The sequence below is a fragment of the Wyeomyia smithii genome, chromosome 1 (genome assembly GCF_029784165.1).
Source record: "Wyeomyia smithii strain HCP4-BCI-WySm-NY-G18 chromosome 1, ASM2978416v1, whole genome shotgun sequence".
Lineage (NCBI taxonomy): Eukaryota > Metazoa > Arthropoda > Insecta > Diptera > Culicidae > Wyeomyia > Wyeomyia smithii.
The window spans coordinates 163,215,561-163,225,941 of record NC_073694.1 but is presented as its reverse complement, the minus strand read 5'-3'; the positions used below and the strand labels follow the sequence as shown (position 1 = coordinate 163,225,941).

The 10,381-nt window shown below is 39.4% G+C and overlaps 1 non-coding gene across 1 annotated transcript; it reads right to left on the bottom strand.

Annotated features, from left to right (window-relative positions):
* Positions 1-349: 349 nt before the first annotated feature.
* On the bottom strand, positions 350-422 carry Trnaf-gaa (transfer RNA phenylalanine (anticodon GAA)). Its single transcript has one exon. It is a non-coding gene; the product is annotated as a tRNA-Phe (tRNA).
* Positions 423-10,381: the final 9,959 nt, after the last annotated feature.

The following is a 10,381-nucleotide window of genomic DNA, read 5'->3' as shown; positions in this document are numbered from 1 at the left end:
ATAAAAAAATTAATCTTTCGTTATGTTAAACATATACGTTACATTTTTAGACCAGATGACACAATAGTTGTTTGCGACTGTCTCCGATCCGAGTGAAACTTTGCATATTGACTGCTACACATTTATTATTAATCCCATAATATTTCATTTAACTGACATCAAGTGCGAAGTAACTGAATCTGCTCTATACTCATGAAAAATTAAGCGACTTTCACGTTGACAAGAGAGATTCTATATTACAGGGCCGACAAGATTCTCATCACTGTTGCTGCTTACACTAAAGTCAAACCTGAAAGACACATCACAGAAACAAAAAAAGTCACAACTCGCTGGAGGAGGAGGAGGAGCTTGCCGAAACCCGGGATTGAACCGGGGACATTTAGATCTTCAGTCTAACGCTCTCCCAACTGAGCTATTTCGGCTGATAACTTATTAGCATCTGGATACGGACTACATAGTTTAGCTTCAAGCTGGAGCACTTCTGTTCCTGATAACCTGATAACGAATTGTTTATAATGTATGCTTGACATTTGCTTAAGCGTGTATACTTGTGTTACCTATCTTTAATACCCATTGAATTGAAAGCTATTGAATTTCAAATGAGTTTTCAATTTTTTGGTCTTAGTTTGCAGAAATGCAGAGATAACTAGAAAAATACCGGTCAAAGCTAGTAGAACAGAGAGCGGCTATGAACAGGTGATCACGTGTTCCAACTCGTGCTCAGTTCTTCTCCAACAATTTATTGGATCTTTTTGCTAGTCATATCAATCACTCCAAAGTTAAACGAAGCCTTTTTGTATTACGTTACATTGATTTGAGCGAATAAAACAATCGCTTAATCGTGAAAATCCCATACCTACCGCATTCGAAAGACGTAAATAAGCTTTATGAAACTAAATTTATTCATTTTACGCAACCGAAATCAAACGTGTTCATCTTATCATCTAACACCATCATTGTTGACGTCTTTATTCAACACTTTCAACTGATGGGAGGATGTCCGATGTCGAAATTTATTGCATCTGCTACTGAACGGCCTAAAGCTGCATTTATGTACGAACACGGTTAAGCTGATTAGGATCTAGGAACATAAATTTTCCAACGTTTTGCTCCGCCCCTGCATCCTTACTACATACTGCTCATGCTTTCTAGAGAGCTTATTCATGTTTTCGGAAATATTTCTTTCGAAGCAAAATTGATCCACGGAGAGGCGCCCTGCATGCAGCGCAATCGGTTCTTGTCGGTACCTGATCTGCGGGTAGAAATATAGCGGTAACCGCATTTAGTGTCACGTTACTTTTTAAGCCTTTCCAGCAGCTGGTGAATTCACCGCCATCTGCGAAACATTTGTCCGCCTGCCTTTGATTGGAGGACAGATGATTTTCTGCTTAAAGGTACATTTGTTAAGAAGCATCATGCTTAACAGTTAAATTGCTTTGCACCACACAGGCTAATAGATAGGTAACGAGGCAAGAACAACGGATTCGTATCAATAACGAGCTAGAAGTAAATTGTAGCTCTCGCCTTCAAGTTGTCTTCCATCATTTAAGCGACGTTCTCTGGAGCGAAGGGTCAAGTTAATCAAATTCAATTGTTTGTTTACTTGATTTGAGCAAATGGAAGAAGCGGGAGTCAATTCGAAGCAACATAACTGCACGTACTTCTTCTATGGATCAGCAGCGCAAATAATACCCCGAGAGGGAGACGCGTTTTCTTATGCTAGTAGTGCATGCGGTGCTACATGACGTATTGTAGCCGGTGGGTGAATAATCTTGTTGCATGCTCTCAATTGGAAATGATTTGTATGATGCTCGAAGTATACTGCAATGAATGCACGAATTCGTAGACTTATGTTATATTTTAGAACTGTTGTTGTGTATCACTACAAAATTCAAATCTACTATATTTTGTGAAATAGTCATAAACGTTTTAAACTCAGTAACTGGATAAGAAAAACTAAAACTAAAAGCAAAAATTCAGGGCAGGTATAATATAAACCATGCCAGTAAATGGATTTCATAAAATTTGTTTTGAGATAAGATGCATTATAAAACTGATAATTTATTTCAATTTATAAACAAAATAAATATTCACCAAAATTATACCATATATACATTTTGCGCACTATTCTCGGCTTACAGCATAGAAGACTGTTCTTCCGAGTTGCAGCTATTGTTAACGTTATAACAAGCAAATATTCAACGCAGCACTGTTTTGACTGTTTTGGATTACAGCTTATCCAGTTCATTGGTTATTAATGTTTTTCTCTTTCAATTTCTTTTAGTATTTTGATAAACACAAGTAAATCATCATTTAGATATCAAATGATCACAATTTTTTATTGATTCATCTTGTTTGGTTTTACCTTACCTTACGTTGGCTCGTGCTGTATCAAGAAATCGTCTCCATTCCACTCGGTTCTGGGCTGTATGGCGCAATGCTCCCAGGCATCTTATCACTCGTAGGTCACTTTCAATCTGATCAAGCCATCGTGCACGCAGTGTTTCTCTGTTTCTGGTGCCGAAGGGGTTACTGAATAGAACCGTTTTGACCGGGCTGTCGTCCGGCATCCTTGTGACGTAAAAATGGTATGCATGGATGCGTTGTACTCACGACATTTTTGCAAAATTTATCGGATTGAAAATATCTGGTCCGTGGTTGCACTTGGTACTGCCCCACGAACTTTCTGGTTGAAGGTGTTGGACGTTGGAATAGGATTTGAGAGAGTATTTTATAATCAGCGTTGATGAGCGTTATGCAACGACAGTTGCAACACTCCAGCTTGTTGCCCTTCTTATAGATGGGTCAGACGACTCCCTCCAACCACTCTTCCGGTAGTTTTCCTTCTTCCCAGATCTTGAAAATGACCCAGCGCAGTAATTTAGCAAGTGTTTCTTTACCATGTTTGTGAAGCTCCTCCGGCAGGCCGTCTTTGACGGTGGCTTTGTTGTTCTTGCATTCGTGGAGATCGGGGGCTGATACTCGGGCATCTACTGCTGGCACTTCCAGGTCCGTTCTAGTTTCGCTTCTGTTTGTTGCATCGCCATTCAGATGTTCATCGAAGTACTGCTTTCACCTGTCGACCACCTCGCTATCGCTCGTGATGAGATTACCTTCCACATCGTTGCAAAAGTCGGCTCGCGCCACATAACTTTGACGATATTGGTTTTCGTAGACCTTTCGCGTGTCATTAGCTTCACGGTCACGATCCTCTTGCTGATGATTTTCACGTCTCAGGATCGTGGTCATATCGTTCTTGCCTGTCTGTACTAGGTTCTCTCTCGTCCTTACCCACAGGTAACTTAACCAAGTCCGACTTTTCTCTGTCGCCGCTGCCTCGCATTCCCCATCATACCAGTCGTTTCCGCCACTCGGCGCCTCTGCTCCTAGTGCCGTCGTCGCGGATTCCCTGATGACCGTGTGGATCGTGATCCAGTCATTCTCGAGAGAAGCTGCGCCGAACTCCTCTAGCGTGGGTAGTGCCGTTTTAAGCTGTTGCGCGTAGACTTCGGCAACTTGCGGGTTCCGTAGCTGCTTGATGTTGAGCCGTGGGGATCAATTCTGCCGTGACAGATAGACAGTTGATAGTTTTGAGCGCATACAAACCGCCAGTAAGTAGTGGTCTAAGTCAATGTCCGCACCTCGGTAGATGCGTATGTTGGTGATGCCCAAGAAAACCCGTCTTTCGATGAGCACATAGTTAATTTGGTTTGTTGTTCGCCGGTCAGGTGATTTCCAAATGGTTTTGTGGATATCCTTGCGGGGGAAGAATGTACTTCGGACTACCAATCCTCGGAAAGCTGCAACGCATCTTTGACCGTTGGCTTCCCTAATCAGGGCAGTGCACATTGATAATGGAGTAATTGTAGAACCAGCCTCTAATACTCAATTTCACACATCCTGTCGCTGATCACCTGCCACTTGATCACAAGACTTTGCATCCTGCCCAACACAATAAAGCCGGTACCCCGCTCATTTGTTGTGCTGCCGCTCTACTGGGCCTAGTACTGGGCCCTGCGGCCTGTCTGTTCCTGCAGCGCTACGATGCCATAGTGACGGGGTTCCAGCTGATCCAGTAGGATCCTGTTGCCACCCGGAATGTTTAGCGATCTACAGTTCCATGTTTCGAGCTTCCAATCGGTGTCCTTTATTCGTCGCCTAGGTCGTTGCCGGTTTTTCCTATCCGTGTCTTCTTCTTGAATATTCGTAGTAAAGTGTTTTTGTCCTGTCACATTTCTAGGGTGCATGCATTACCGAGCCCCATTCTTAAGTGTGCAAAAGTTTTATTGACAATCGAGCTAGTAGTTTGGAATTATTATTAACTGAGTCAACGCAGTCCCGGTTTTCTCTAAACAATTCACGTTTAAACTGTATAAATATATAAAATAAAAACCCTTGGGCCAGTGGTACAGATTTTGGTACAGATTTTTCCCGGAAATAGTACAGATGAAAAAGATTTTTGCAGCTCCCTGTACAGATGAAAATGTGGCAACACTGCGGTGTAGCTGACGAGACACCGCATTGTTTGGGCCGCTCCTCCTGAAAAACAGGCGCACAGGGTTTTTGGGCTAAGACGCTTATGGCGGCGTTGACTCGCCTTTTAGAAGTCGTTAGGACAGATTATGTAGAGCCCACTACGCATCTCTCGGCCCTAGCTAACTTCTGCTGCTTGTTCGGGGTTACTTAGGGACCATCCATTAATGATGTCACACACGTAGGGGGGGGGGAGGGGGGAGCTTAGATTATTGTGACATTTTGTGACATATGGGGGAGGGGGGGTTGGCTTGAGTGTGACATTTCAACTCAAAAAAAAAATAGGACACTTAGCCACACCTCATATGATACTTACTTGCATTATTTATTTCTAGTTCAACGATCATTTTTTTCCTAAGATTTGCTGAAGATAAAACATGTTTAAAAAGCATAATATTCGTTAGTTCTATTTTGCCGTGCATGTTTATTTATAAATGACAGCGCAATTTCATACATTTTTAGTCTCTCTTAATCCTACAAAAATTGTGACAAAACGTGAATAAGGATGCTTGACTATTGTAACATGAGGAGAAGATTTGGATTGCGAATTGATTGAAGAAGAGGAACTAAATATGGATGATCTACCTCGGCTTTCTATGTCGTCAATTTACGACTCCATCAATAAAATACTTGGATAATTAAACGCCTTTTCTAGTTATCTTCTTTAATCTTCTCTTCCTAATTTTCTAATTTAGAAAAAATGCATTTTTTACAAATTTCTCAATTATTAATCAATTATAATCAAAGAAGGGGGAAGGGGTATAAAAACATGACGTAATTTAGGGGGTGGGGTCAAGGAAGTTGTGACAGTTTGTGACAAGGGGGAGGGTGAGTTATTTTTTTCCAAATTTTGCGTGACATCATTAATGGATGGTCCCTTATTCATTCTATCCACAACCTGCGACCCGTCCGATTCCTTCCAACTAGGCTGTGCGTATTGGAACTCATATTGAAGATGTGAGAAGTGTTTTATGTGCCCTGTGAGAATCACTACGACACGCGGATCTTTTGGTTTTATAATACTCTTATAACTATAAGACTCCTCCCAGTTGGTCCCGAGGTACAATGCTGGCCTAACAAGTCGGTCGTCGTCGATTGTCCTGTACACTTAACAGTTGGCTGTGTATAATAGAACAGAAGGTCGAGTTCCGATACGGGATGTAGCACCAAGGCTTTGCTTTGCTTTAAATATTAGGTTTGCAACTCACTGTTTGTCAATAAAGGATACGACCAGTAAGTGCTGGTCGATTTTGGCTGAGGCTGGGATACATGGAAACCAATTCGTGATCTTTTTTCTGGCGTCATGTACCATTATTTGTGTGAAATAAAAATGTCTGATTGTGCTACGAAATCGTACAAAGAAATCAACGGCTGAAGCGTATCGAGAGTTAAAAAATTTTACGGAAATCTTGTCTCAACTGAAATGTGAAGGAAGGCCAAACACCTGCGAAGATGCTGAATTGGAGAAATTACTCGATGAGGATTTATACTAAACGCGGGCACAGGGTGCTTCGGTATTAGAAGTTAGCCACCAAGAGAACATTCATAAATGACGTAGAATTTGAGGGGGGAGGGAGGGGTTTGCAGTTTTGTGACGAAATGTGGGGGTTCAAGCCAAGCTACGTAGCAAACAAGAAACTAAGAAAAAAAATTGGATTTTTTGTAATTGTTCTTTTTTATCACTGTTCTGTCTGTTTAGGGTCATTTATATAACTTCCTTGTCTTTTCTTGTTCATTTATGACTCAAGGTATGTTTTGAATATTAAAATTTGCAAAAAAATTATCATGCACGATGAGGGAAGAGGGGGTCAAAAAAACCTAAAAAGCTACGTCATTTATGGATGTTCCCCAAGCCATTATCAAGCGATTGTATGTCTTTTTTTAAATGATGTTGCATATTTATGAAAAAAGACGAGAATTTAGATGCGCACCTAATGTGTATCAATAACATTGTTAACAATAACAAGTGATGATTTTTTCTAAAACTTTTCCATTTCAGGTAGGTATGTTTTACTATGTTCCTCTTCTGTTTTTTTATTGTTTGACTTTTGGACTTTTTGGTTTTATAAATTTTAACATATTGGCACGGTGCTCCCACAGACCGTTATTATAAAAAAATGCACCAAAGAATTTGAGTGGAAAGATTTTTTTAAAAATCCCACAGTGCACAGATTCGAAAAATCGTGATCGTACTAGATTTGACTATGAAAAATTGATTTTATGTACTCAATGTCTTCAGCAAAATTATTTCATAGAACAAGGCCTTACTTTTGGCGTTTTTGGTTTTTCGATCAATCCACCTAACAGTTAAATAAAAGAAATATTTTTTTAAATTTTCAATATACCAGATTGCTTCCTTCAGCAAAGTTATGAAAAATTTCAAAAGAAAAACAATTGCTGAATACTGTGATGTCCTATCTGTACGTTGAACACGACAAAATAGAGTTTTTTGTGGAACACCTCTTCTTGAAATCAGTTTTTTGTCTTTAATTTCGTCTGTAATGGTCAAAACAATGCAGAATGTTCAAAGAATTCATGCACTCAACTAAGCATTACTCAAGAATTTGTAAAATTTATTGTTTTAACAATCACAGAAAAAATTATAGAGAAAAAATTGAAAACAAAACTCTATTTTGTCGTGTTCAACGTACAGATAGGACATCGCAGTATTCAGCAATTGTTTTTCTTTTAAAATTTTCCACAACTTTGCTAAAAAAAGCATCTGGTATATTGAAAATTGAAAAAAAAATTCTTTTATCTAACTGTTAGGTGGATTGATCTAAAAACCAAAAACGCCAAAAGTAAGGCCCTGTTCTATGAAATAATTTTGCTGAAGACATTGAGTACATAAAATCAATTTTTCATAGTCAAATCTAGGACGATCACGATTTTTCGAATTTAGACCACTGTGCACTGTGGGATTTTCAAATAAATCCTTTCACCAATTGTAAATGTCTTGAAATATTATACTTGGAATGTGTAGAAACTATTTTGGAAGTTGTTTCATAAAATGGTGGCTGAAAAACGAGCTTTACATTGAGTATTTCGTCGTTTTAATATCACTTTTTTGTAGTTTACGACCTTCAAAAGGGCATTAGTCAAAAATGTATCGTTCGATGATTTTAAAATTTTGACCAGAGATTCTGGACGTCATAACGAATCGAATGGTGTACTCAGATTCTTTGGTGCATTTTTTTTATAACGGTCTGTGGGAGCACCGTGATTGGCTCTTTGACTTTGGAACTTGGCCATTTTCATTTTTCGCCTTTCGATTTTTTTAACTTTTTAAGTTTGTACTGTTTAATTTTTCTTACTCACATCTGTCCACCAACTCCAAACCTTCAGGAGGTGCCGACCGGGATACGAGTAACCTCAGCGAAGATTGGGTAACCAACCCCCGGTGCGCAGTGGTTCAAATTGTATGGCAAGGGTATTTTTGTACAGTATCATTTTTGTACAGTATTGTTCTTGAAAACTACTGAAATCGACAGAATTTGGTATTTTTCGTCTATAACAAGCTTTTCTGAGACTGTCATTATCCAACTTCTTTTAATTTTCTGGCATTCCCATTATTATTTTAACATAATAGGGTGCCCATAGAATACGGGGAATAGTTTGACCATTGAATTTTAAAATGCGACAACTTTCAAAAGTTTTGCCTCCTTGCCTCCTTGAAAAAAGTCCCTATGCATAATGTATGCTCAATCGGTTTTCGTTAAGTGAACCCTCAAAGCGATCAAAGTTAGACTTCTCTACCCTTGAAAAAACTTCAAACAAATTTTATATTGTCTCAGAAACCTCCCGCATTTCAATCAAATATCAAATTGCGAGTATAGACAAATATTTAAGATCAAATTTCAAAAATTTGAGCTGAATGTACCACAACTCTTCTTGGGATATTATGTAAAAGCATGAAATTCAAACCACTTGGATGCAAATATATGCAACTGGAACCTTTAACAAATATTTTTTCCTAAATTGTCCTTTTGTCTTAAATCTTCGTTTGGTGGTGTTTTGATGATATTATCTCGCGCGGAACACATTTAAAAGTTAACATGATTTTTTGTATGAGTGGCGCTCTCTGGTTTTATTACTACGTTCCCTCTTACGACTAATTATGCTTACAGTTTAGCATATACCTATTCAAACAACACCACAATAACAAAACATATCTGTTTTCTGAAGGTTCATGATGAAAATGGGCAGATAAAACAATTGAACTTTTTCCACAGCGGATTTATACACAATGTAAAAAAACATGTACTGCTAAAGCTGATTTTGCAAGTATCAAACACGTTAACTTATCTCGTGCTCAAAAGTAAACTGTTCATAAAATAGTCTAACAAAAACAGCTTTTCTTCATTCTCTGGTTCATAACCGATCCATTTAATCGATAATAACCAAAAAACAAAAAAAATCCTATTTTTGGCCTATGGGCGAACCACTGTGCGGTGGAAACTTTGGTCGAATGCTGACTAGGAAGGAGGACTGTACGCGGCAGTGTCCCCATGTTAGGGGCGGCGCACGACAGCGTCTGACCTGGAGCGGGTGGCTGAGACGTGAAATGCTGTACCCCGCCAGCTAAACCTAAGAAAGCAACCCCATCAGCAGGATGTAGGCATACCGAAACTTTTTCTAACCACGAACAAGGAAATTAGAAATACAGAACGGAATAATCGAGATGCTAAACATTTCTAATTCGTTCGACCTTAAAAGTAAGTAAGTCTGTGAACCACTTATCTTAATATGTATTCATTGTTTAGTTCTGAATTTATTCAAGTTTGACAAATAACAGAAATGACATATTTTGTGACAGATAATGGGATTCGATTTTTGTTGATATTATTTTAGATCGTAAATTCTTCTCCAAGTAATATCAGCAAAAATGTGAGCAAAAACCTTTAAGGTATGTCGGTCAGAATACTTTGCATATTCTGTCAGACATACCCGAGCCCAAAACACGAACACACAACTGCAGTCCGTCGGAAATGCACATGCGATTAATTTAAACACATCTGGAAGCTGGTTTCCTATACTCGCATTCCTGTTACGTGTACACAGTCACCATCCGATTTCTTAATGAATGAAGCAATCCTCTGGATTGCAACAGAGACAGTGTAACTGCATTTTGCGTATATGTGTTCTAAATAAAAGTGGGAAATATCAAGTGAATGCAATAACGGATTTGCACCGTCACCAAGCAAACTCCGGGTCTGGACGAATTCGGAACGGCTGCACGGAAATATATGCGCTAATTATAACTCCAAAGCGTTGGTCCGTTGCGGCAAGGAACTTGCTGGCGGAATATGCCAGGCTTCCCGAAAAAGCGACAGCAAATGTCGGTTGTGCGAAAATAGCTCCTAATATGAAGTGATCGTGTTTGCTTTTTAGAAACTATCTAATAATTATCAACGTTGTCCCATCCTCAATCCTTCTAACCGGTTTGCCTTTCATGTTCAATCTCAGTCTCGGTTTAAGTACGTTTTTGCCGCGGAAGATAGATTTACGTTGCGTTTCATGAAGTCACCCGTTGGTAAACTATGAAGTTTGCGATGTTTCAGCTATGGTTTTGATGAGACTCAGATTGTTCGGTTGAGAATTCACCATAATGGACCGATAAGGTGGATATCTCGGGAAGATCGCACGATGGAGCGTAACATCAAACGGCCAGCTCCGTTCCGTTCAAGTTGATACGTCGCCGGAGGCACACGCGATCACGAGATTTTAATATTCTGTTTATATACTTAAGCCGTTTCAATCGTTTTCCGACTCGTAAGCAACCGGTATATTGACACAGCCACGGGCTGCACGTGGCCAGTCGTATGCATTACCCCTTGGGGGAGGAAAT